General features: G+C 37.6%; 1 protein-coding gene and 1 long non-coding RNA gene across 3 annotated transcripts in view; both read right to left on the minus strand.

The window, feature by feature from the left end:
- LOC141507966 (uncharacterized) overlaps positions 1 to 16,209 on the minus strand; it is a 42,521-nt gene extending 26,312 nt beyond the window's left edge. Inside the window, exons 1-2 of the long non-coding RNA XR_012474310.1 lie at positions 16,007 to 16,209; positions 1 to 11,766 (exon numbers count right to left, since the gene is read on the minus strand). The exon at positions 1 to 11,766 is cut by the window's left edge and continues 26,312 nt beyond it. This is a non-coding gene — a long non-coding RNA (uncharacterized LOC141507966). The remainder of the gene's footprint in view (positions 11,767 to 16,006) is intronic.
- WASF3 (WASP family member 3) overlaps positions 1 to 25,364 on the minus strand; it is a 194,511-nt gene extending 169,147 nt beyond the window's left edge. For both annotated transcript variants that reach the window (XM_074216172.1, XM_074216171.1), the window contains exon 1: positions 25,284 to 25,364. The gene's annotated coding sequence lies outside the window, so the exon portion shown is untranslated. The remainder of the gene's footprint in view (positions 1 to 25,283) is intronic.
- Between the last annotated feature and the right edge of the window lie 2,321 nt (positions 25,365 to 27,685).

Raw genomic sequence — 27,685 nt, forward strand, 5'->3', positions numbered from 1 at the left:
AAAGTAGTTTTAGCAGAATGCATATTTAACAGATTAATTATTAGATTAACTATTGTTTTGAAACATTATTTGAAATTTGTATTTTAGCATATTATGACCTTTTTCCTTTTTCAAGAATCCTAAAAATGTCACTTCAAACTATTTTGGAGTATAACCAAGTCTGCTTGGATCTAAAACACTATATTAAATAAAAAAGTTTTTCTGGTAGATTTGTGCCTTAGCACAAAGTATAGCATAAATATTTTTCTTCACAACTCTAAAATATAGTATCTGGAATTGCAGACAGTCCTCCAGAAGAAGCCTGATCATGACAAAATGCCGAGGGATAGATGATCATCTCTCTTGGGTTCCACATCACATTATTCAGTCATTGATCAAATTTGCAACTAGAATTCCTCAATTTTTTGTACATGAATGCTTTCTAGCTAGAGCTTTTCAATCACAAGTTCAAGACTTTTATATTTATCCTTCTCAGTAATTAGATTGTGAAACTAAATTAATAAGATTATTGACTAGCTAATTTTCTAATATTTGAATGATAGTTTCTGATATGTTTTAAGTATTTTAAACATTTTGGTGGGGTTTTGATAAAAAACTACCTTACTAGTGACCTAGGATTTGTGCTTTGCCATAAAGACACCCTGTGATGTCTCTTGACTCATTCTAAAACTAACCCTAACTTCCTGACACCTTAAAATCTAGAATTCTATGTAATTAGCTTCTTAGTAATTAGAATTTGCACACTGTTATCTTCCTTACTCGCTGATAATGAGCCCCAGGAATATTTCCATGTTGACATAGGTTCAATCTTAATATTAAAAAATATATCCTTGTAAATAGAGGAAAATAAAATGTTAATTTTTAAAAAAATATTCTTGCTAAATAGTAAAATTGTTCTTGATGAATGAGGGTATCAGCAAGGAATTTCTCCTATATTTGTCACTTTGCCAGAATGAGCTAAATTTGGACTATGAGATAGATATATGCATGTTATGTGTATGTACATGTGTAGTTATTTCTGAATTCACACTCAATCCCAAACTAAGAAAATACTGAAATGTTTCCCTCTTTTGATCAATTAATCCATAAGTACTTAACTAATTACCTTCTATCTATGAGGCACTATTCTAGGCACTTTGGATGAAAATATCAAAGTGAAATAATTCCTGTCCACCTAGATATTATATTCTATTCTTTGGTTGAGTTCAACTAAGTTCAGCAAAGTTAAATGGCATATTAACCAGGTCCAACACTATCCCCATCATATTTCATCTCAACCTCGCCCAAACCTTGAACTCTGTCCAAGGAACCCTAGGCTCTCAACCAGGACTGTCTTATCCAAAACCACATCTCCATACCACCTCCTGTCCATCTCCACACCATGCTAGCTATACTTCAGTCATCATCTCCTTACCTTCACTATAACCTAAAACTGAGCTCCTGGGCACTAGAATTCTTATAGGTAAGTTTTAGTTTTCTTCTCCTCTTCTTCTCCCTCCTCCTCCTCCTCATCTTCATCATATTTATATAGCAGTTAAAGATTATACAACCATGGGAGATAATATTATTATATTATGAGAAAAATAAGGTAGCAATGCTTAAGTGAATTGTCCAGGGTCACATAGCTAGTAAGTCTGAGGCAAGATCTGAACTCAGGTTTTCCTGACTCTGGTTGCAGGTTTCTTTACCTGGAACAAAGTTTCCCTGCTGCTTTCTGGCCATCTCTATGTCATACTATTTTCCTTCCCTCCTAACCCTCCCCGAACACTTTTCTAGGTCCCCTTTATAATGTAAGTTCCTTGAAGGCAGGGCTATCTTGTTTGACTTCATCTGACAGTGTCATGACATTGTCTTGACAATGAATGCACTTAGCAGTGCCTAGAACATAATATCTTTCTTTCATCTCCTGGAGGAAATAATAAGTTAACAGAAAAGTAAATAAAGGATATGTATGGAATAAATAAGTATCCAGTTATTGAGAAGAAAGGCAGAAGATAGTAGAAGAAACCAGCAATGACAGTTGGAGATCTGTGAGAGGATTGTCAGAGACAGAAAAGAGAAAGTGCATTTTAGGTCTGAGAGGACAGTCTGAGAAAAAAGTATAGGAAGGCAGATGATGAAGCAACCTATATGAAAAAACTGCTGGTAGACCAGTTTAGCTAAGACACAGAATATGTGATGGGGGAGTAATCTTTAATCAACTGGAAAACTAGATTGAAACCAGACTGAATGACTTTAAATGCCAAAAAGAAGCATCTAAATTTTATCCTTGAAGCAAGAAGTCATTCAAGCTTCTACAGCAGAAAAGTGGCTGTGTTTTAGGCAGTTTGGAAGCTATGCGGAGGAATGATTGGAGAGGGAAAAAAATCTGGGTGCAAGAACACACCCATTAGGAAGCAAAACCTCATTAGAATAGTATTCTTTAATTTGGGGTGCCGAATGGGGAATGATGACTCAAGAATGAGGGAGTAGAAGATTAAAGGAGTAAGATAAAAAAAGAATAGCCAAGGGTTTTTTTTTACTAGTTTATAATTTTTAAGCAATAATAAAGTTTGGTAGTAATAGCTTTACTTATTTTTTTTTTAGATTTTTCAAGGCAATGGGGTTAAGTTGCTTGCCCAAGGCCACACAGCTAGGCAATTATTAAGTGTCTGAGGCCGGATTTGAACCCAGGTACTCCTGACTCCAAGGCCGGTGCTCTATCCACTGTGCCACCTAGCCGCCCTAGTAACAGCTTTACTAATAGTCAAAATTTACTTTTAAAAAACCCTAAAGTTAAGAAACAATGATGTGATAAGGAATAGCATCAAGGAATCTCTTCTTAAAGTTAAATGAATCTTAAAAAATGGGGTAACTAAGTAAAGTGGATAGACCAGTGGGTCTGGAGTCAAGAAGACCTGAGTTCAAATGTGATCTCAAACATTAGCACTGTGATCCTGGGCAAGTCACTTGATTTTGTTGACCTCAATTTCCTGAATTATAAAATGAAGTATAGAAGGAAATGGCAAATCACTCTAGTATTTTTGCCAAGAAAACCCCAGCAGTCATGAAGAGTTAAATATAAGTAAAATGACTGGATAACATCATTTTTAACAACAAGATCTTTAAAAGCAGTAATTGCAATAAAAGGCCACAGAAAACTTGTGATGGAAATGTATTGGACTGGGACTTGGGATCTCCTCCAGGTTATCAATGACTAAATGTGTGACCTTTAGGTCCCCAATTTTCTAATAAACAGGAATAGATTTTTAAAAGGACCCTTCAACTAGAGAATTCTGATCCTCTGTGCAAGTATATAGTACCTAAGGTTATTAGCCTTCCCCAAAAAAGTGGTGGTAGATAGAAATGATCTCCATGGATACAGCTAAGAAGGTTTTTCTAAGGCAGGAAGTGCTGAAGCTGCATAACTGGAATCTAAGATGCTCTCATGATGGACAGCAGCTATGAGCTCAACTACTTCCTAACTCAAGCAACCTTCCCTTCCCCCTACAAAGGCCAAAGTAAAGTTTTTTGCCATCAAGGATCATTATAAAAAATAGGGAAGAAATGTGCAAAATAAATACAGTATAAAGTAATTTGTAGAAATATGTAGAATCATGTAGAAGGTAGCTCTTTAACTGTCTTCACAAAAACAAAAGGTAAGTTGGAAATACAGAAAGGGACCAAGATGCATGTAATAGGAAACCAAAGGAATTTATTAAGAGATTGACATGGTTAAGTAAACCTGATCTTAAAGAAATTCATATTTTGTCATTCAAATACTTCTAATACACAGCTTCTTCAGGATCCTAGGCTTCAAATTCTGTTAGATTTCAGGTTTTTCATTTTGGCATCCACTGAGGCTCCTTACCATCATCTTTCCTAATTCCTACATATTTGCTAATTGATAGATGTTGATACTTCCTGCTAACTCTCAGTTACATGCTAAGGGCTTAGCTTTAAGAAATCAAACCATAGCTATATAGGTTGTATGATGGTTATAGTTTATGGATTCAGAAATAGTTGAGTACCAACCAGAGTAAACCTGGACATATCTTCTAAGAATTCTAACCCACTGTCTAACATTTTCTCCAAGATTCCCATTCTTCAATAAACTAAGAGTCCTTCCAAGTTTTGTAAGTCACCAGGGCTGAGTTTACATCCAATTGTTCTCAAGGAGAGATCTTCCAGTATGCAATTAAAATAAACACCTACAAATACCCCTGGCTTATGATCATTTCCAATCAAAAATAATGTGCCTCCATAAACCACTGAGACTATTTCAGGCCCTCTGCTTTCCTCCCTCTAGTATCTTCTTATGGAAGATTTCATCTACTTTTATGATGTGAACTTTAAGCAGGTGATTTCCAATTACATCTCTACACTTAATCTCTCTCCTTTAATCTCCCTCTGTCTAATAAAACTGGCAAGTAAGAAGTTTTAGAATCATCTCTAATTATTTACTCTCCTGGTTTCTATAATTCACATATTCCTTAAACCATTGCTTTCTCTACAATATGCACTTTATAAAGGCCACCCCTTTGGTGCTAGGGAAGGGGGGGGGGTTAGTCGAAAGAACACTGGCATTGAAATTGGAAGGGTTTGGTTTTATTTACTTATGTTCCCTGGGCCTGTTCCTCAGTTTTTTTAAAATTTAACCAGATTTTCTTTAGAGTCCTTTCTAGCTCTAAATTTCTATGATTATTCTTCATTTATAACATAGAAAGCAGAAGTTTCAGTTAAGGTAAAAAGGCTATTAGATAAGAGGAGGGGAAATCACTAAAATAGTAAGCTTTTCAGAAAGAAATAGTACAAAATTAAAATAATGAATTTAAGTAAAAATTAATGTACATTACATAGTTGAAAAAATATTAGTGGTTAGGAGATAGAAGATTCAATCATATGAAATTGATTTCAATAATATGAATTGCCTATAACTACAAGAAAGCAAATTAAAGCTCAGATGTCAAATAATGAAATCTAAAGTGTAGATCCCTTCCAGAGATGGCTCTTGCTTGTGATTTCAATGGTACATGAAACATGTAGGTAAACAAATTCTCTATTTTTTTCTGATGAGTGGAAGAGAGGGAGCTCTCCAGGATACTAGGTGATGTGGCAAAGGCAGTCCTCCCAGATCACTGGAAATGAGGTAACATAGTTCATGCAAGAGAATATCCTAGATCTTATCCAAAGGAAAATTTTCTGAAGTCTCTGGTGTAGCAAGCTGTGAGAGGGACATAGTAGAATCTGCTAGATCTTCACAAGTCATCTTTTTCCAGAATCTTTTTTCTCCAGCAATCTGAAATGGGGTTGACTATCTTCCCTCTTGAAACTGAAAGCCAGAAGCCAAAAGTACCTGAAGCCACAAGGCTTAGTCAAAGAAAAGATTAGAAAAACTGAAATGAAAGAATCCAGAATAACGATTAATTGTAACATGACAAAGGAAAGTCATTTGACTCTTCAAGTATCAATCAATAATAGCACTATTTACAAACTCATCTAAATAACCAGAATCAAGACCTAACATGTAAAATTTCAATACAACTATATTGATTCTTGGGAATCTATTTACTTAGCTTGTTAGAAATTAAGAGAAAAACCACACAAAAAAAGTGTTCTGAATTTAATAAAAATTAAATTCAAAATGTTTGAAAGTAGACTTCACATTCAATCAAGAAGAAACACTCCCAGCATCAAAAATGACCTCCATGACTGTCCACATGTTTTCCCTTTAAAAATAAGCAACTATTTTGAATGTTATCAGAGACACAGAAAAAAAATCTCCAATACTAAATCTAATCCTTTTAAAGAGACTATTTATGTTGCAGTAGAGTCTAAAAGAGAAGATGAAGCTTATCTATGGGCAATTGTACACAATATTCACTGAAAATGAAGTCTAATTTGTTTTAGTTCTTTCAGATGATTCTGAAGGAACTAAACATTTTTAAAGTTCAAAAAAATTGGATCTATTTATAAGCAATATTTTTTTTTGCCACAATCATCAATTCTAAAAAAGATTTTTTTTAAAAATAAATGAAAGCCAACTTTATGGGTAGAGTTATAGGGTTGAAAAGGAGAAAAATGTTTTTCATGTGAATATTCTAAAATCAATAGTTATCTTAAATTAATGAATGCTGAAGTTTTGTTAGTGCATGTTTGCAAGGTTGTTTTCAATGTTGTTTACCCTTTGTGTGTGTGTGGGTGTGGGTGTGGGTGTGGGGGGGTGTATAAGTATGTGTGTGCATTACCTGTCCCATATCTGATTCATATTGCACAGCAAACTTTCTAATATGGTATAATTAAAATTGCCCCAAGTCCCCAGTCAACCCTATTGATCCAATAAGTGTGAGAACAAGGAGCCTAAAGGCTCTATTGGAAGCAGGCACCCACAGAACTGAATTCCATCCCAAAATTTGATGTCTGGGGACAAAATAAGGAGTGGAACAATACCCTAACTCCCCATGGACCAGTAGTATTTCCTTGGAACTATACTGAAAACATGGAAGGGTCTTGATTTTGACAAAAGAGAGGAAAATAGAGTATTCAATTTCTGGAAATTTTTTTTAGAAAGAATAGCCACTACAGGTTTCCTCATCACTAAAACAGGAAGTTGTACTTTAAGACTTCAAAGGATCTTTCCTACACTAAAATTATGTGGAAAGTCTTACTATTTCTATGTAAATAGTATATTTGCTAAGAAGAGCAAAACAAATCAGTGACTTGAGAAACACAGAAAGTTCTGAGGACCTGAGGGAAAAGCAATTCTTTAGATAAAAGTACTGAAAGGCATTAGAGAAAACAACCTTTCAGACAAAAATATTGAAGGGGCAAGAGAGACAGCAACTATTCTCTGAACAAAATTACTGACTATGGCTGTATGCATTGTTTTCTCAGAAACTGATTGACATAATATACTATATCATTTAATATACTTGGTAGTATTTAGTTCCTGAGATTTTATTACTAGGAAACTCTGAATCAAGGAAATGTTTTAAAATAATGAAACTACTGTACCATTCATATCTATGAGCATTACATCTGATTTCTAGACATAAGGCATTTTTGTTTTGGTTCAGTTTGGTTTGGTTTCCCAACCTAAGTTAGAGACATGTTAATGTATGAGGAGGTTAATTGAAGGCATTAGAAGTCACATCAGAACTTTAATAGCTTGAGAAGATAGAGAAAAATCAACAAGAAAAGCTCTTTTCAGAAAGTAAGATCCAGAAATCAGTGGACCTGAAAAGGGTCAAGTTTTGAAGCTGATGAAGGGTACTGTTCTATTAGAAGAAAGTTGTGATGCTGGGAGCTGATTGGGAAAGAAACATCCTATGATATTTTCCATGCCAATTGCCTTAATTCAGGGATTATAGACTTTTTTATTTGTTTTAATTCATTTAAGGGGCAATTGGGTTAAGCAATCTGCCAAGCTCACACAGCTAGGTAATTATTAAGTGTCTGAGGCCGGATTGAACTCAGGTCCTCCTGACTCCAGGGTAGGTGCTCTATCCTAGCTGCCCCAATTATAGACTTTCAAAAAAATATTGGTAACTGTGTATTAATATATTTCCTTCACAATCTTATGAATATTATTTTATATATTTAAAAACATTATTCTAAAAAGGGGGTTAAAAGGCTTCACTAGATTTCCAAAGGGGTATAAAACACATGCAAAAAAAGATTTAGAACCCCTGCTTAAGAGCCATCTGGATCTTGAGAAAAGGGACCCCCCCAAAAAAATCTATAAAGAATGTACTTGTATAACTTTAAAGATCTCAGGACTAAAAGGAACTGCTTTAAAAAAGTGTCAAGATGTCTCACTTCTTAGCCACGGAATCAATCCTGAGAAATTTTAAAGAAAGTTGTTTTCACCTAAAAGAGTTTAACACTGTTTCAAAAGTCCAAGGGTAGCAGAAAAATGACTCTTTCTAGCAGAAATAGAAAGACTCACATGAACAACAGATGACATCATTCTTAAAGAAATCACAGACAGCTAGGCCATCCATCCAGAAATATGAAGTTTCCCAGTTCCTGTATCTCACTGCTGGGTTTCTTCAAATTTGTTTCTATTTGCAACTGTCCCCCCCAAAGTATACATTGGTGGGAGAGCATGAACCAGCTTTATGAACTAGTAATTATGCTTTGTTTATTCTGCTTTTGCACTCTTGGTTAGTAAATATTTCGTTATTAAGAGTTAATGATAAGGGGGCAGCTAGGTGGCGCAGTGGATAGAGCACCAGCCCTGGAGTCAGGAGTACCTGAGTTCAAATACAGCCTCAGATACCTAGTAATTACCTAGCTGTGTATGACCTTGGGCAAGCCACTTGATCCCATTGCCTTGCAAAAATCTAAAAAAAAAAAGAGTTAATGTTATCATTGTGACTTATTTGTACAAATGAAAAGCATGCTAGTTAGAGCTCAGAAGCTACAATCATTTATATATATATGTGTGTGTATATATATATATATATATATATACATATATTTATTTATTTAAATAGGCATATTTCAGTAAAATAAATGGTGCCAGACTAGCCTTTTTAAACAGGATTACTAGATTGGTAAATCTAGGAAATGATATATACATGGTATACCCCATCTTTTACTAAAACATTTGACAAATTATCTGTTGTCTTTTGCAGACAGTATGTGAGCTAAATGATTAGACTGAAAGAGTAATCATTAATGGTTCAATATTAAACAGGCACTTGGTGGAGTGATCCAAGAATCCATTTTTGGCCATCTTGAACATTTTAGCATGACTCAGATAAAGGTATACATGTCATATTTATCAGATTTTTCAGATGATATAAAGCCAAGAGGAATATCTATCATTTTGACTGAAAAAATCAAGGTTCAAATAGATCCCCAAAGTCATTACCAATGAGCCAAATCCAAGTCTATTATATTTCAAATTTTATAATTGGATTCCAAACAATCAATGGCACAAGAAGAGGAGTACAAAGATATGGCTAAGGAACAGCACAAGAAGGAAAAAATGGGGTATTTTACGGAATATAAGTGTAATATGAGTCAACAATCTGACATAGTAGCCAAAAAAAACTAACATTTTAGGCTATAGTCATAGAAGCAGAGTGTCTAGAATGATAAGGCATGCTATAATCTGCCCTAGTGACACAAAATATAGATAACTGTACTCCAACCTAGACATGTTCTAATAGGCATGTTCAAAATATAATATTAACAAATAAGCACAGAAGAAGAAAAAGGAGATAGCAAAGAGAAGCCAGAGAGGGAACTAGAAATGGCCCACAGGAGAACTGACTGAAGAAATTGAGGATAAGAAAAGAGAAGACTTGGAATGAATATGTTTTTAGTATCTGAAAGGCTATCATGAGGAGGGAATGTCCTACTATTACAACGTGAGAATTCCACAGTGAGTAGAGTAGAAGTAGAAGTAGAAGTAGAAGTAGAAGTAGAAGTAGAAGTAGAAGTAGAAGTAGAAGTAGAAGTAGAAGTAGAAGCAATAGGTAGAAGCAGCAGAGAATAGCTCCACTTAAGAAAGAACTTCTTACTCAGTGGAGATGTCCAAAAGGAAATGGATATCCTCCCTAAGTAGAGAGTTCTAAATTAGTAGAAATCTTTTTGAGTGGATTCTTATTCAGGTTTAAGCACAGAGTAACATACCTTTTGCACTGGAAGCTCTCTAGTTCAACATGTTCTTACCAGAAGAGGAATCTAAGGTCATGGGATTTGCCCAAGATAATAGAAATAATATGTAACAGAGCTGGTTTTCAATCTCAGGTCCTCTGGCTCCAAATTATTCTTTTCATTGTGCCATGAAGCTAATCAATGAACTCAAATTTTGCAGATCTGTTTATTCCTCATTTTGCCTTAAAAGCATCTATTTTTAGTAGATTCACTCTGCTAGTTCAATCAATTTTAACTGTTAATTTAGACCCAACTGCCCCCAGTCCCTCATAAACTTTTATCACCATTTCTACTTACTCACACAGGGTACAATATAGTGGCACAAAACTATAATTGTAGGAGATACAGTGGTTATAAAGTATACAGAAAGATATAAAGAACATAAGAAAAATTGTTTCTCGTCACCTTCCATTTGCAACTGTTTAGTTTTAACACCAAGTAACATGATGTCCCTGTGTTAGGGCAGTCTGACAGAGTAGTCTCCCAAAAGCTTACATCATCTTAGGCTACACTCAGAATCAGAGTGTCCAGAATGTCACACTACATCTAGATAATTATGTCCTATCCTAGGCATATTCTAAAAATAATATTAACAAAATGGAGCAGCTCTGGTTCAGCTTTTCAAACTTCCTTTTGTTTGTTGTCTTCCCCTCTCCCCCATTAAAATTGTAAACTTTTTTAGGCAGGAACTGTCTTTTTTTTATCTTATTTGTATTCCCAGTGTTTACTATGTAATAGGCACTTAATAACTGTTTGGTTTATTTCATTGTACCTTTCTGAGAAAACTTTTAACGATATAATATATCGTTATAATATATAAATTATTATATAAATTATTATAAATAATAAAACCATAAATCTAAAAGAACTTGATGATTTTCAAGAACCAACTGTTGCTCAAATACTCAGTTGTGTCAAACTCTTTATAATTCCATTTGGGGTCTTCTTCGCAAAAATACTTACATGATTTGTCTTTTTCTTCTCTAGTTTATGTTATAGATGAGGAAACTGAGGCAAAGAGGGTTAAATGTCCAAGGCACAAAAATAGCAAGTTTTTGAGGTCAGAGTTGAATCCTTAAGTCTTCCTGACTTCAAGTCTAGTACTCTATCATTTAAGCACCCTAGCTGGAGTCAACTACATGTGCACAAAACAAACCAAAATAGCAGAAATATTAGGGAAGATAGGTTTAATTTTATTCCCTGGGACAGGGCTAGTCAAGATGGTGTCTAACCCTGACTTTTTTGTTATCCTGATTGGCCTTTATGTACCCTTTCTATACAAAGATAAATTGAGTTATGTTTAATAATATAGTGACTAGACCTTACCAATGAGTAAAAGTTTCTTTCTTATTTATCTCCATAGTTAGGATAATTAAACAAGGTTCAAAAAACTGCTCCACACTTTTTAAGTCCATCAAGTCCTGATGAAAATAGGCATTTTCACCAACCATTTGACCAAACATTCCTCAAAGACAGCTAACTGCTCACTTGAAAGGCCAAATGAAGCAGAACACAATAGTATCAAAGTAAAACACCAAGTGTTTACTTCAAAATCAGAAAATGCCAATAAGTCATTAAAATGTGCACTTAAAATTTTTTTTAAATTTATGAGGGAATGAATTACTCTTTATATCATTTTTGATACAAAATATTATGGAGAAAATCTTTTCCATTTATAGTTAATTAACAACTATCCCAAAGAGTCATAAATATAATCATTACCCTAAAATTAAATAATGTTTTTGATTTCTTCTTTGCCATTTTCTCTTACTTTCTTTAAAAAAAAAAAAGAGGGAGCGGTGGTTAAAAAAGAAAGAAAAACATTAACAGAACAAGAAGACAAAACACATATTTGAGCAATGTTTTAATTTTTACAAGGTACTCTTCCTCACAAGAAACTGTGAGGGAGAAATATAAGCAATAGTATTAACATTTTACAAATATGGAAAACTGAGGCTCAAAAGGGAGCAGGGCTAAGATTAAAATTAAAAAAGAGCTATTAAAAAAACAAGGCTTCTTTCCACTTCATCAAGTTACCAGTATTTCTTCAGGGAATTAGCAAGGCAGTCAATTTCACAGTCTGTATTTTCAGGCTCTTCTGGTACAGCAAACAGTTATCTAAAAACAATTATCATTATTTAAAACCCTTGAAGTTAAATACCTAGCATTCAGAAAGTACTGAGAGTAGTAATCCAAAAAAGCCCAGACAACTATGGGACTGAACGATGGCTATCCCACTAAACCCTTCCAATTCTCCTTAAGAGAAACTTTGCATTACAATTCAGATACAAGAAAAGGGCAGACATTCATTTGGAAGAAATAATAATATATAACATTTTATTGTTATATAACAAAGCACTTTCTATCATAAAGCTCATTCATATAATCATCAACTATTTCCAAAAAAATTTATTTGGTACCTACTCTGTTCTTAACCTGATATTAAAGACACTAGGGAGATGCAAAGTTTAAACCTAATGAAACCTATAATCTAAGTAGGATGGTTCACAAATGCAGGTAATCAAAAAATGCATTACATTTTAAATGCCTAAGAGAATTGCAAATGAAATGCTATGCAATTTTCCAGGGAAAAAAAGATTTTTACAATGTGAATGACTTCATGGATGATGCCCCATCTGAGCTGAACTTTGAAGAATGAGTAGGAACTCAACAACCTAGGGGTATGGAGGTGGGAAGGGGATTATAACCAAAGCAAATAGTTTGTGAGCACTTCCTGTGTCTGAGAGAAAAAGAAGACCATAGAGTGTGGAAAGAGTAAAAAATAAAATTAAGGTTGGAAAAAGGGAGTGGGACTAGATCATAGAGAGTTTCAAACTCTAAACAAAGAAATCTAAACTTTACACAGAAAGCAATGAGTAGTCAATGAAGATTTCTTAAGAGAAGTGATATGACAAGCCATTGGTGTAAAAAAAGATTATCCAGACAATGATAATAGGAAGAAAGTAATGAAATGGTGAGAACTTTTAGGAAATCAATTTATTTATATAGGGCCAGTATTAGCATGTGATGGTGAAAACAAAGGAAGGGATATATATGAGAGATATAGATGTGGAATTGGTTACCAGTAGAAATAGGAAGAATTAAACTGCCAAGATAAGGAATAACTGTGGAAAGGAAAGTCAACCAAATATAGATCCCTAAGGAATAACCATATTGAAAAGTCAGAAAGAAGACCTAGAATTAACCAAAGAGGTTATCAAGTTACAGAGAAGTAGGAGGAAGTATGGTTATCTCTGGAGTCAAGGGAATAAAGAGTATGTAGGAGGGGACTCCTGACAGAACAACACTGCCAAAAGAAAGATCAAGGAGGATATACTGAGGGAAAGTGGGGGATAGGAAAGAAAAAAGCCATTAGACCTGGAAATTAGAAGATGATCGATGACCTTTGATAAAACAGTTTCAGTTAAGAGGCAAGGACAGAAATTAGATTACAAGACTTCAAGAAGTTGTATATGAGGAAGAAATAAATACAAAACCAAGGTCACAAAGTCATTGACATAAATAAAGCATCAGCTTTACCATAAGACCTTCCTATTATTTCTAGGAAAATAAACTTGGGAATAACAAAAGACCATCTCCAGCAGGAAAGGCTTATAAATTTAGATAGTCTATATCAATCACATGAACCAAAATTAAAATTTGATATTTACCCTGTCAGGAGATATAGAATGATTGACAAGATCACTAAATAAAACAATAGAGGACTGATGAATTTTCTTAGCATATCTGGCTAAAGCAAAGCCCTTGTGATTCTGAAAAGGCATGATAATATAAGGTCATTACTATTTGGAGCACATTCTATGACCAGTTCTGACCTGCTGCCCATGTAGAAAAGAAGGACTTTTTGACAAGCTTTTGAGCTTGAGCAGAGCATGTTTTCAAAAGGCACTAATTTGTAAAAGCAGAATTACTTTTCCTTTTTTTTTCTTTTTTTCTTTCCTCCTAGAAAATGATACCCAAAGTCTCTGAGTGTGCCTTTATGTTCCCACCCAAGAGCAGTATGAATCCAAGAGTATATGATTCTGCTCTTGCTTCTGCCTCTACCCAGTCCACTTTTTCTTGCTTTTAGGTAAAAGAATACTGGAGATGACAATCTTGTGTGCCTCAAAAGGTCATTAGAGCAAGTCACCAGAAGTTGGAGAACTGAACTCCATGCAGAGATTTGCTAGATGCCAGATGGTAAGGAGCAAAGCTCCAGTTTAACCTAATAGAGATCAAAGGTAGTTAAGAGAGAGCTCCAGTTATTCATGTCATGCCATGCATAAATTGCTTTTGAACTAGAGCCCATTCTCACCAAGAACCAAGGTAGAGGGGTGGCTAGGTTGTGCAGTGGATAAAGCACCAGCCCTGGAGTCAGGAGTACCTGGGTTCAAATCCGGTCTCAGACACTTAATAATTACCTAGCTGTATGGCCTTGGGCAAGCCACTTAACCCCATTTGCCTTGCAAAAACCTAAAAAAAATTTTTTTTAAAAAAAGAACCAAGGTAGTATAGAGGGGAGAGTGTTTAGGAAAAACATTTGTATTTCTGTTTCTATTATAACTTCACAATTAATGAATCTTTGTAAGGATTAATTGAGTTTAGTGAGTTAAAGGAAACTGGGGTGCTAATCATTGATGGTCACCAGTGGGAAAAATACCCTGAAAAAGATGCTCAAGCTAATTGTATTAAAAAAAAACCCACTGTCCTTCAGGGGTACCCCTTGAATCCTAGGGGAGGGAAGAATGTAGCCTTATTTTGGTGAAGCTAACCTGGAAGTACACATGTAGGTTGGGAGAATAAGTCCAGTATCACCACAATAATCAATAAGTACCTGCTATTGCACTGGATGCTTTACAAAACACAGACACAAAATGATCCAAATCACTATGAAGCTTACTTTCTAATAAAGTCATCAAAGCCAATCAGATTTCAATAAGCCCTTAGAGCAATACCAATATGCACTGCAGATGGGAAAACAAGACTAACAAATTTTAGTGGCTAAGGTCAAGTCACTTAATCTCTTTATCCATGTTTCCTCACCAGTAAAATGGGGACAATAGTAGCAATAATGAGTATTAGATTAGATAATGTATGCAAAGTATATTGTAAACTTTAAAGTATTATATTAAGGCTAGATGTTATTATTGTAGTTGTTATGAAATGACAGTCAAATGAATCCTGGTTAAACCCCTCATTACCTCATATCTATACTACTGCAATAGCCTTCCCTTGTTTTTCCTGCTTCAAATTTCCCTCACTCCAATCTATTTGCCATTTTGCTGCCAAAGTGATTGTCCTAAAGTTAAGTTCTGATCATGTAAATTCCAATAAGCTTCATCCCCCACTCAACAGACTCCATTGGGTCCTTATTGCCTCTAGATTCAATTCCTCTGTTTGTTACTGAAGTCTTCTTAAAGCTTATTTCTCTCCACATACTCTACGATGCAGCTTCTGCAGTCTGTCTGCTATTTCTCTTTCTCTTTCTCTTTCTGCTGGCTGTCCCCAACCTTCAACTCTGCTTCTTAGTTTTCCTAACTTCCTTCAAAACTCAGATCAAATTTTAACTGGGTTCTGCTCAGCAATTGGTTTCTTCTTTCTAATATTACCTTTTATTTCATTTGAATGTATTTTATTTATTTATTTATGTACTTAGCTATTTTCAAGTTTTTCTCTTCCATTAGACTATGAGCTCCTTGAAGGTAGGAAGGAAATAAGCATTTATTAATGATTATTATTATGTACCAGGCACTTTACAAATGTACTCATTTGTTCCACACAACAGCCCTGAGATGTAGGTGCTAATATTATCTTTATTCTTCAGTGAGGAAACTGAGGGAGAAAGAGGTTAAATGATCTGCCCAGAGTCATACAGCCACTGCTACCTAGCTGCATCTAGTGCAGGTCTAAAAGTTGTACCTCCAGCACAGTACAGTGCCTGGTACATTTGTTGTTTAGCCATTTCAGTCATGACTGACTCTTCATTGGGGGTTTTCTAGGCAAAGACACTGGAGTGATTTGTCATGTCCTTCAGCTCATTTTACAAATGAGAAACAGAGACTTGAGTAAGTGACTTACCCAAGGTCATATTAAATGTCTGAGACAAGATTTGAAGATGTCTTCTTGACTCCAGAACCAGCACTCTATCCACTGTATCTCTTAGCTATTCCACTTGTAATCACTTATTTAATTGTAATCACTTGTCATTTGATTGACATTATCTGATTGAATAAAGCACTATATTATATATAGCCTGACAGAGTTAGAAGAGAAGTTAGTTAGAGAAACATTAAAGAAGATTGTTAGGGGTGGCTAGGTGGCGTAGTAGATAAAGCACCGGCCCTGAAGTCAGGAGTACCTGGGTTCAACTCCAGTCTCAGACACTTAATAATTACCTAGCTGTGTGGCCTTGGGCAAGCCACTTAACTCCATTTGCCTTGCAAAAACCTAAAAAAAAAAAAAAAAAGATTGTTAGGAGAAATTTCATGGAATAGTTGGTACTTTATCTGGACCTTGGAGTAATTATTATTTTCCCACCAAAATCATTAAAAATGTATCTTATTTGTGAATTGGAAAGAGAAAGATATATATATATATATATATATATATATATATATATATATATATATATAACTTGAAGGAGACATTCTACTTTAAAACCATTAAGTTCCTACAAGGCTTTTCCAAAAGTCATTTTAAAATTTCTCATGGGTATAAAAAAAAATGTGATTTTAAAAAAATCTTTCTGGGGGGCAGCTAGATGGCACAAAAACTAAAAAAAAAAACACCTTTCTGGGAACAAAATATGAGAAAAGAAATTTTTTTTAGTTTTTTTTTTTTGCAAGGCAATGGGTTTGAGTGGCTTACCCAAGGTCACACAGATAGGTAATTATTAAGTGTCTGAAGCCGGATTTGAACTCAGGTACTTCTGACTCCAGGGCCGGTGCTCTATCCACTGTGCCATCTAGCTGCCCCAAGAGAATGAAACTAAAAAAAACTCTCTGGGACAGACATTAGGTGGTTCAGTGGGGTAAAAATAAATTTTGATCTTAGTTCTGCAAGCAACTTCATTGCTGATGAAAAATTACTTATACTCTGAATACTGTAGTATTCTCTTGGAAAGTAGAGATAATTATTTAAAACAATTTTCCTCACAGGTCCATTAAAAAGAATGATTGAACGATGTATAAAAGTGTTTCTTATAATTTATAACTAAAATTCTCTCCAGTGAATTTAGTAGATGGTTTTGGTTATTTTGAGGAAAGACTGTTTCCCCCCCCCCAATCAAATAAAGTTGAACCTTGATAATATGTTAAAAGAAATAATATGGGTTATCCAAAATAGCATTTTTAAAAAGTTATTTATTATAGGTTTTAAATTTATGCATCTTTTAAAATATATATGTAAGGTTTATAATACCTTTACAAGATAAAAAGGTTCTGACCAGCAGTGATATCTCTCACACTAACACATAACATTAGCATAAGTAAAACTTCCCTCTTTCTGTCTGTTTTTTGAAGCTCATCTCTTCCTCTATATAGAAAAGATAACTGAATCAAAAGACCTGCCATTCAAAGCTATGACTTGTACCATAAAATAAGACTATACTAAAATGGTAATGATGTCAAATGAATTTACTGTTTAGAGAAAGTAAATACCTCTTCAGGGCATTTTCTCTGACTGTCCCCCATGCCTGGAACGCTCTCCCTCCTCATCTCCACCTTCGGACTTCCCTATCTTCCTTCAAATCCCAACTAAAATCCCACCTTCTGGAGAAAACCTTTCCCAATACCTTATATCTGGTGCCTTTCTTCTAATCTATCTGATTATTTCCTATTTATCTTGTATGTACAGGCATTCATTGTTTCCCCATTAGACTATGTGCTCCTCTAGGGCAGGGACTATCTTTAGTTGTTTGATGATGATGTTTGATAATCATTCTCAAAGAAGACTGTGACATGGGGGGGTGGGGTTGGATGCCATGACAAGCACATAAATTGGATTTGAGTAGGGGGGAGTTATGCTAAGTAACCAGCCTCACCATCTGGGTCCAGTGGCCAGATGTGAATCAGGATGACTGGAAATGACCCTGGATGTGATGCAGTCAGGGTTAAGTGACTTGCCCAAGGTGATATAGCTAGTGTCAAGTGTCTGAGACTGAATTTGAACTCAGGTCCTCCTGACTCCAAGGCTGGCTCTATATCCATTGTCCTATCCAGTTGCATCCTATGCACAGTACCTGTCATATAATAAATCTTATTATTTGACTGACTAATAATATCCATAAAAAGCTGAAAGTGAAGTTTGATATAGAAAAGTTTTTATAAGAAGTTTACCATATACTTTAAGAATAAAACTATCTTGGGACAGCTAGGTGGCACAATGGATATAAACTGGTGCTAAAAGTTAGAAGGACCTGAGTTCAAATCCAGCCTCAGATACTTGATGCTTACTACCTGTGTGATCCTGGGTAAGTCAACTGACCCCAAAGCATAAGGGGGAAAAAAGATTGAAGCCATCTTGATGGCTTGAGACCTTTTATGTGGAAGTCATATGGTTGTGATATAAAGATATTAAACATGAATAGAGTTATTTAGATATCTAAAAATAATTACACAAAAATTGATACATAAATGAATGAAGATCCCTGGAGATATATTTGCCTGAGTATTTGATCTCTGGAAATGTATAGTCAGTAGATATTCAAAGGAGTAAACAATGAAATGCTACAAAATGTCACAATCTTATAAATCTTGAAAGGTTTTAGGTAGAATTATTAGCAATCTTGCCCCACTGGTAACAAAGATATTTGTAGATAGTTATTATTCATCTTGTCCTATTGGACAAAATGAAATTAGACTGTCTGATCCTTAAAAGTGGAGACTTAGTGTGGCCAGGGTGGGCAGGAAGGGCAGAGAGGAAATTTATAGTTGTCTTTCTTTGTATTCCCAAAATTTGGCAAGAATCCCTGGTGCATAGTAAGGGCTTTATAAATGATTGCTGACTAGCTGACTGAATCAAAGGATCTTTAATCCAATCAAAGTATAAAAATTTGCTCTATGCTGTTAGATCATCAAAAATGAAGGGATCCTATCCAATATTAGGAATCAAAATGTCTAGTAGATTGGTCAGCACCTTGCAGTTGCTCAAACACTTGTTAAATGCCTAATAGACTTTTCAAAAACCCTCCTATTCAAGGCTCAAGGAGTCTGCTCTGGAGCTCAGTGACATCATGTGCCTGCTATGAGAAATTCTATGCCTCCCAGAAAACAAATCTGGCACAATGAGCCTCTGATGAATATTAAACCCAAATTTATTTGGAAAGAAAAAGGCACTGGCAAGATCTACAGCTCCAGTACAACTCCAAGGTCTGCTACCTCAGAAGTGCCTTCTTTCATGCTGCACTAATTGAGAAAGAAGAAAAACAAAGCAAATGCATACTTTGAGAGGTTTAAAAATATGTGCTTCATCAACCACTAGAATAAGTTAAAAGGTGGTGGTAGTGTCCAACTTTATAGAAGAATACAAGGCAAGTTAATCAGTGAAAAAATATTTATTGAGCATCTAGTACCTAGAACAAACATTCATTTCCATCAACTGAAGCTGAAACATATTTGTGAGATGGCAAGATAAGTTTCTCCACCTCAGCCAGTCAGTCAGCATAGAAGCCTATTGCTTGTAACACAATTCAGCTGGGCTCTGTTTAAGTTGTAAAGGGCTACTCTAAGATGAAGTGAAACAGAATAAAAGCAAGGAAAAAAGCAACAGCTACCAGGAAGTAATACTTGAAACACACAATAAGGGCATAATTTTTTAAGATACAACAGTAAGGAAACAACAGAATCAGTAAAGCTCTCACTACCCTCAAGAACCAGGTGGATCTTAAGGACTCAAATCCATGAACCTCTGGTCAGCCTCTGAAATACTTTCCTCCTCAAATCACCCTGGAAGAAAAGCACCAAAGCTAATGCTCAAAGAAATAGCTTAATTACCTCAACCAGGACATTAACCCAGGTCATCTGACTCTAAGTTGACTGGTTTTTCATGTGCCATGCCACAATTCAAGTAAAAACTTTGGAGGAAATGATGAGTCTGACAGGCACCTGACGGCCAATAGTGGCAGCACAATCTAAATAAACACTTTTCTGTAAAAGTGTGCACAGTAGATAGGAAGAATTGTTGGTGGAAGTGGAATAATAGAAAAACAGACAAAGGCGCGGGGGGGGGGGCAGAAGAACAAAAAATTAAGAATGAGAAGATTAGGGTGCAATGGATAGAGCACCAGCCCTGGAGTCAAGAGGACCTGAGTTCAAATGTAGCCACAGAAGCTTAATAATTACCTAATTGTGTGACTTTAGGTAAGTCACTTAACCCCACTGCCTTGCAAACCTTTCTGCCTTGCAAAAAAATAAAAAAATGAGAAGACTAGGTTACAAGTCTTGATTCTGGATTTATTAGCCATGACTTGGAGTAAACTATTTAAATTAAATGAGCTTCAGTTTCTCTATGTATAAAATAAGGAAATGATACTTTACAGGAATAGATGAGATCTGTATTCTGACTTAAAGTGAGAATCTCATCTTTCAAAGGAAGCTTTTCTAGATTCCTGTTCATTCCAGGGTCTTTCTTCCATTGCTTATCTCCAATTTAAACTGTACTGGGCTTGTTTGTACATGCTCATTTGTAAGTTATCTCTCACATTAGACTGTGAACTCCTTGAGAACAGGGACTGTCTAATGTCTTTCTTTGTATCCAGATGTCTGAGGTCAGCTTTGAACTCATATCCTCCTGACTCCAAGACCAGTGCTCTATCCACTGTGACACCTAGATAGCTCTTTGAGGTACCTTGGAGTCAGGAAGATGAGAGTTAAAATCTTGTGGCAGACACTTGACACTTACTAACTGTGTTATCTTGGGCTAGTCACTTAACCCTGATTGACTCTCATCCAGAGTCATCAGTAGTCATCCTGATTCATATCTGGTCATTGGACCCGGATGTCTCTGGAGGAGAAAGTGAAGTTGGTGATTTAGCACAGATTTAGCACTCCCTTCCTCAAATCCATTTCACTGGCTTGTCATGGCATCACCTCCTGATTTCATGGTCTTCTTCAAGAAGAAAAGAGAAACCATCATCATCATCATCATCATCATCATCATCTTTGAATTCCCAGTGCTTAGCACATTACCTTGCACTTGCTTTAAAAAAAGTTATTGTGGAGTTATTGTTATGTGAGAAAATTAAACATATTTAAGGCCTACTCCAGTGCTAAAAGATTTGCAGACTATAACACAGGAATCTTACCCAAAAAAATTCACAATCTACTTAGGGTTCTGAAATATAAACACATGCAAACAGCAATAAGATTTAAAGATCTGCTCAAGAGAAAAGCAAGACTGACCAAGGCAGCAAATGATGAACTGCCAGATGAATCTTTCAGACTGTAATTGCCATAGGAGCTCAGATGAGAGAGAAGTTTTGAAAGGCATGAATAGGACTCTAAGAGCAGAACAACAGGTATAAAGTCAAGGCCCTGGGAAAGAAGTCTAAGATTCCCACCCTTTTAAAAAGCAAGGAAGAAATAAAAGACACTAAGAAAAAAAGGGTTGAAACATGAGAAAGGAGTCCAAATCCAAGATAGGGGGAAAACTCTCCAAAGAGGAAAATAGGTTATAAAAGAATAAAAGTAGAAGCTCTAAAAAAAAGAAAGAAAGAAAAGATGCCAAGAGCAGACCTGCCTATGAATAAGGGAAAAACTGCTCTTCTCTCAAGACATTTTTTTTCCTTTTTCTTCACAGAGAATAGAGGCCCCTGAGACCAAATCCTAAGAAAAGGACTAGGTCATAAGACAGCAGAGCCAAGCATTAAGAGAATATAACACTGGGGAAAGAGAACTGAACCTAAGAGAGAACACACTGAGAATAAAATTATCATTCTCCCAGGGGGAATCTATCCTGGAGAGGAATAGGTTCTGGAACAAAGGTCAGACTCTGAAGAAGGATTTTGAGAAACATGAACAAAACCTTAGAGAGGAAAGTACTTCCAGGAGAGGAAAACTTGGGAGAGGAGAAACTCAGAATTGAATTAAATGTAGACCAGGAGAGAAGAAAAATAGAATCTCTTGGACATTGGGTCTTGAGAAAGGAAGACAGGTCTTGGTTGTTGTCAACCTTGGGGAAAGCAGCAGAGTAGTTGAAGAAGTGAACAATATGGTTTAAAAAGTGGGGCTCTAACAACACAAGTCAGGTATTTTTGAACCTCATTTACACTGCAAACATCTACGAAAATGAAGGTTGTGATTAAAAGAAGTAAGATTTTTAATTATTGCCCTATTTTGTAACTGTACTTTAAATAAAAATAAAGCCCTCTTAAACTTGGAAACTGGGGCAAATCTGTAAAAAGGACCACCATATAATTAGCATATCACTTTGTCATAAATTCTTTTCAAACTCATTATGTTTGATGTTCCTATAACTTCTAATAAGACTTATTTGCCACAAATAAGTTCATTTAAATGTTTCAGGAACACTAAACATGGAAATATAAAAATGTCACTGATGATAGATTTTTATGTTGACATGATCATCTTTCCAAGCCATGTTTTTATAAACTATTTTTGGCATTTAAAAAAATAACTGCACTTTATGGCAAATCATTTATTTTTTTGAAGTGAATATTTACTTCAAGAAAATAAATGGAAGAATGCTAAAACTTTCGAAATTCTCAATGGCAAGCTAAGGACATTTTTTAATATCTATAGAGCAAGTCTCTTTTCCACCAGCATATGTCAACAATATTTTAAGTTGATATAAAACAAGCCAGAGCATAAGAACACTAAGCTGGAAATAAATTATCAACCAAATTACTCTTATTTGAGCAAACATAAACACAAAGTTTTACACATATAAATGCTACACATCTATTTTTCAAGAATATCACTACTTGCTTAACAAGGTCTTAAAAAGTAGAGTAAAATTCCATAGTGATGTTCAAGCTATTAAAATAGGGGGAGGAGTTGGGGAGATAGAATAAAGCAAACTGAAAGATCATTCTATGGGAAAGGCCAGGGACAGCTTTCTTTTTGTCTAACCTCTCAAGAAGAGAAAAGAATTGGTTTGGAAGAATTACTATATTGTTATACTGCTAAAGAGGCAAAGTTGAATAATTTGTATGTACCAAAAACAAGAAACAAATATTCAGTACAAATTGGCTTAGAGACATACTGAAAAAATAACTAATTTGTCTGATACCTAAAAGCTGTATGTTATAAGGACCAACTATAAAATAACAGAAACTTTAAAAAAGCATATTTTAGTCAAGGAAATCACAAAACTTGACACTTAAGTGTATGCTCCTCTTCATAACAAATGTGAATTCTGTATGAGTTATGTATCAATGCCCTTTGAAATATATTTTGCTCATCACTTCTATTCAAATAAGCTGATTCTTTACTTTGCAGCTTGAAAAAATGGATAAAGATAAAGCAATATTTTCACATAAAGCCTAAAAACGACCATGATCCATCCCAGAACAACATAATGGGTTACTCGAAAAGCAATCAACCCAACCCCAATCCGATCTACTACTCCTGGGTGATAATGAATAACTTTGTTCTTTTGACAGCTTTGAAACTAACCCTAGCGCAGCTTCTGAACCTAGGAAGAAATCGCCATAGCCGACAACTAGGCGAGTTGGGGAGGGAAAGTCCTCCTGGCAGAATAAGAGATTTTTTCCACTCGCTGAAGCTTCAATGCAGTGGCGGACGAGTCAGGCTCCCCACCCCCATCCCGGGCCCCCGCAGAGAAAGTCTCCTGGGGATTATCAATCAAGGCAACACTGCTCCTAGACTAGCCTGGCTCTCCTTCACCCCCTTCAATTCGAGGCTTGCAGGCTTTCCCCAAAAGCCTTCCCACTGTGACTGAGAACTGAGCATTGTTACTAAGACAGAGTTACTTGGCGGCCCAGGCCAGGGCTCTCTCGGGGGTTGGGGGAGGGGGTGAGGTGAGGGGGGCCACAGGCGACCGGGCACTAGGGTTAGCGCCAGCAGTGGGCACAAGGGGGTAGAATGAAGCAAAGTGACCCGGCTCCATGAACCGAGCAGGGGAGCCAAGAAAGAGAGCAGCGATCTGAAGAGGACAAGAAAGGGGACAGTAGGCAGGGTGATAGGGGCCGGGGCTGGGGAGAGAGCTGGGGAAGCAGGAGACACCCCTTAGCAGATCATAGGGAGTTGGAGGAGGCGGAGGCAGGGATTTGTGCAGATGGCTGGCAGGCAGGGGATGGAAATCAAGCACCTGAAGGGGAGAGCCGGACAGTCCGAAGGGAAGGGGAAGGTGGGAGGTGAGGAGGGAGGTGCGCAGGGGGCCGAGTGACCGCTCTAGAGGCGGAAGAACGAGAACTGGCCAAGTGCCGAGCCAGGGAAACTAGGCGAGGAAAGCCTGGGGTAAAAGATTCAAGTAGAAAGCAGGCGCCTGGCTGCTAGGGAGGAGATGGGAGGAGAGGACTGGGGTCGGGGTGGACGCGCCTCAGAGCCAAGAAAGGTAGAGGAACGGATTCCTTTGGAACGGAGCGGGGGACCCTGGTTGCTGAAAAGGTGGTGGGAGACGAGTAGGTCCAGTGTTAGGGGGCAGAAGCTTGGGGGCACTGGACGGAGAGGAGCGGATCCCACTGGAAGAGAGGACAAGTCTGGCTGCAGAGAATGTGATGAGAGTAGAGCAATGGGTCCGGGGAGGAGTGCAGGAGCCTAGCTAAGGAATGGAGGTTGGAGAAGAAGAGTGGGGCCAGTGTAGAGAGAAAGAACCCGAGGCGAGGAATAGAGTGGGTCCAGGGGAACAGATCCAGAGCCTTGGGGCAAGGGTCGAAGGGGACTGGAGGTTGGAAGGAAAGGACTTGGAAGAGAGCAGAAGCCTGGGGGCTGGGGATGCAAACAGGAGTCTGGCTGCAGGGTGAGGAGGGGGAGATGGGGGGGGGGGGCACAGAGGGGAGCACTAGATCCAGTGTGAAGAGAAGGAGCCCAGGACCAGGGATAGAGGGGAGTGGGTCAGGGGAAGAGTGCAGGAGCCTCGAGGCAGGGGTCGAGGGGGTGGGGAGGCTGGAGGAGAAGAGTGGGCCGAAAAGAGATCTGGATCCTGGACGCAAGGGATGGAGAGGAATGGGTCCGGGGGAAGGAGCCTGGCTGCAGGGGGGACGATGATGGGAGAGAGCCGGTGGAGGAGGAGGAGGGAGCTGGGCTGCTGGCAGGGGTGTGGGCTCCCCTCCAGGCAGGCGGTCAGAGGAGCGGGAAGCCCGGCCCTGGCCCGGGCAGAGCATCCGCAGGAGCCCAGGGAGGGACGGGGCAGAGGATGCGGCTGCGGGGCTTCGGGGAGCGGGGGGCACCAAGGTCCCTCGGGGGGCTGCGGACAGACAGTCGGCGCCGAGGCCCGAGCTAGACTCCCCTGCCAGCCCGGGCCCCGGAGCATGGCCGACCGCGGCGACCGGAGTGGGCCGCGAGGAGGAGGAGGAGGAGGAGGAGGAAGGCGCCAGGGTCCGAGGGCCCAGCTCCGGCCCCGGCTCTGGCCCCGTCCCCATCCCGGAGGAGCCGCCAGACTGCAGAAGGAAGGGAAGGCAGACAAGACGCCCGAGGGCTCCAGCCCGCACTCACCGGCCCCGCCACGGCGCCTTCATCGCCTCCGAGCCCGCGGCCGCCGCGAGCCCGCCGCATCCACACCGCACGCAGCAGCAGCCGCCACCAACCCCGCCACCGGCCTGGCCACAGCCGCGGCCACGCCCCCTCCTGTCCCTCCCGGGAGGAGGGGGCTCCGGGCCGGGGGAGGAGGCGGGGAAAGTGGGGGGTGAAGGGGACAGCGACGCCCCCTCTGCCAAGCCAAGCCCGCTCGCTGGTCTACCCCGCTCTGATTGGCGATGTGCTTGGCCAATCTCCGACTTGAGTGAAGCAGGACGAGAGCCGCAGCGGGGGTGTAGGTCACAGACCTCTCTCCTCCCCCATCTGTGGGTCCAGCTAGCTTGTAGCTTGCTCTTGCCAAGAGGGAAGGTGACGGTCAACTGGTCCTGGGCACTGCCAAAGGGCAAAGAGAGAGAGCTCGTGGACTGGTTAATGTGTACCCTGCTACCCTTGAATGGCTACCTCATCGCTTCCCTTTATTGGGGTGGGGGTGGTTTCTGGATACTTACACTCACCTACCTGTAGTTTTAAGGTGAAGGCATCCCTGAATTGCAAATGTAGGATTCTGGGGACTTTTTGTTTCCGTATTATCTTCAAAATCATTTTAAATTCTTCCAAGGAAAAAAATGTTTTCAGCTTCAATCAAGACTGATTAATTCCCTTTTTTAATCATTAACACTTATCTACTTCCACCTCAAATTCAGTGGTTCAGTTATGCTCAAACCATACGTTACCATACTAAACGTGAGATAATTCATAAATTATCCAGCCCATATTTTATTGCAATCAGACACGCTGAATGTTTGATAAATCCAGTTTCCACAAACAACTGAAAAGGTCATAAAAGCCCCTAGGGATGCTGTTAGTATAAAAGCCAAACTAGCCTATCTACATTTTTTATTTCTTTATCATTTTTATTTTTGGTTTTTACTATTCAAGCAAATCATTGAGTTACTGCTTGTCCTCTTAAAGAACTGATAAAAAAAATCCTTCTGAGTAAAAAATCTGGAGGTATTGAACTTTAAGCCCTTTTGTAATACTTTAAGCCCTTTTCAAAAAAATCACTGAAAATATTAAATAATTACTGAAAACTGGCGCAAACTAGTATCTCCTCAACCATATACTTAGATAATATAAATTGAAAGGGTTAAATTATCAAGACAGCTCAGTATCAGAAACCTACACTATTTTTAGTGTTTTGTTAAATCTGGGAAGAATTTTTTCCCTCTGTAAAATTAATTACAGTCTTATTGAATGGAACACTGCCATTACTTGTTTTCAGTTCAACAAACATTTATTCAATGAAAGTCACAGTGTTAAGGCACTCAGTGTCCAAAGAAGAGAAGCGGCCCAACTTCCAAGCAATACAATTAAGCTATGAAAAATGCTTAGCAGATGTCAAAGTGGTATAAAAAAAAAGGTTGAAGAAAAGGAATCGTGCCCTGGTCAAGAGAGGAAATCCAAAAATCCATTCAAGGCACAGCAAACATTTTAGGAAAATGCAAGGAGTTTAGGATGGGATTTTTAATTTGTTTTGTTCTGTTTAGGGGAAGAGTAGGAAATAAAAGAGGAGAAAATAAGGGGGTTTGGGGGACATGTTGACTTTGTTGTTGTTTGAAGGTCCATCCAGGTGTCATTCATACCTGAATATATCACAGCTCTAACAAAGAAGACATTACCAGTTGAATGGTGTTATTAACTCTCATTTATCTTAGCTATCTTTACCCTAGGCTAAACACTGTCATGTTATAAATCCCTTAATCCAGTTTTGTGGGATAGAGACCCAGAAAAGTTAATGGAATATCCTGAAAACAATGCCTTCCAGACCATTATCAAATCTTTACCTAGCCCACAAACTCAGTAAAAGACTTTAAATTTATTCAAAGAAATGTTTTAACCTAGTTTTTTTTTTCATTTTTTCTTTTTTTTCTGATTAAACCTTTTCTTCAACTACTATCAACAGAATTATTTAGATCTTTCTATTTGGGATAAATTATTTTGATGTTTAAAGACAATCTTGTAACAAGGTGTATTTCATTTTGGAGAAATTTGAGTTCACAGGACACATATTAAACATGTTTAATTTCATATTAGTTTTGTGAGGCAGCAGGGTACTATGAATAGACTCCTGTGTTTGGAATCAGGAAGAATTATTGGGTTCAAAATCTACCCCTGAAAATAAATGTGTAACTTCTAAGTAAATTATTCTCAGTTGGCTTCACAGATCCTAGGACCTAATTCTCTACAACATCACAGATAGGTAGTTATCTCTATAAATTGAGGGAGTTTCACAATTAAAAGACTCCCTACCTAGATGAAATTACAGGTGCTTCAAGTACTTTTTAACATATTTTCTTGATCTTTTGGTTTGAAAAGTACCT

This window comes from Macrotis lagotis, chromosome 1 (assembly GCF_037893015.1).
Source record: "Macrotis lagotis isolate mMagLag1 chromosome 1, bilby.v1.9.chrom.fasta, whole genome shotgun sequence".
Taxonomy (NCBI): Eukaryota; Metazoa; Chordata; class Mammalia; order Peramelemorphia; family Peramelidae; genus Macrotis; species Macrotis lagotis.